This window comes from Symsagittifera roscoffensis, chromosome 1 (assembly GCF_963678635.1).
Source record: "Symsagittifera roscoffensis chromosome 1, txSymRosc1.1, whole genome shotgun sequence".
NCBI classification, from domain to species: domain Eukaryota; kingdom Metazoa; phylum Xenacoelomorpha; order Acoela; family Convolutidae; genus Symsagittifera; species Symsagittifera roscoffensis.
In genome coordinates this window covers 27,044,264-27,045,136 of record NC_087062.1, presented here as the reverse complement: position 1 = coordinate 27,045,136, position 873 = coordinate 27,044,264, and positions in this window count along the sequence as shown.

Sequence of the window (873 nt, the reverse complement as noted above, 5' to 3'; positions counted from 1 at the left end):
CCGTGTACTAAGTTTTAAATAAAAATGCTCCTCAAAATTGAATCTTCATCCGTAATGATAAACCAAGAGTGAAAATCCAGGTTGAACAAATATTATCGCAACTTTTCATTTATTGAGCTAAAAAAACTGAGCGCGAAAAATTGAAAAATTAAATTGATACTAAAAATTTTTAAAAAAATCAGCAAACCATTTTTCTCTCTAAAATTTTCCTTCGGTGGAATAGTTACAAACAGTTTTAAAACGACAAATCTGCTTACCTACGGAATTTAAAATTTAGGCTGCTTTTACGACAAAGTTACGGCAACCCAGCCCTCTTTGCTCAAATATGACGTGAACTTACATACAAAAAGTGAGATTCAGACTTTTTACCACTGGTGACTGCAAATTAGGTTTTTTGAAAAACTCAGTTCTAAAAAGCCATCGAGTCCTCTGACATTCCAGCATGGGCACTAAAATACGGTTGCAATGAGTTATACGCACAATTTACTTTCCTTTCCAATGAACATTCAAAGAAATATGTATCTACCGATAAGCATATAAAAGCCATTGTCACACAATATACACGAAAAACAATTCTTTCAATAAAAGGTACTACATATTTAAAATTATTCGAGAGTTTTTTATACAAACGAATAAATGAATATTTTTTTTTGCAAAACCTGCGAAGCAACACTCAATTCGATCTCAGAAATCCTTTTAAACGATAGGTGCAATCTTTTTCTTTCCCCAAGTGTGTTCAAAGTAACAACACTTTGGGAAAAATAAAACAAAAAGAACCCGGAGTGTGTTTTTGAAAGATTCCAAATCGAAGTATCCATCCCCAAAAAGCAAAAAAAAAAATTCCTTGCAAAGAAACAATGAAAAATGAGAAAA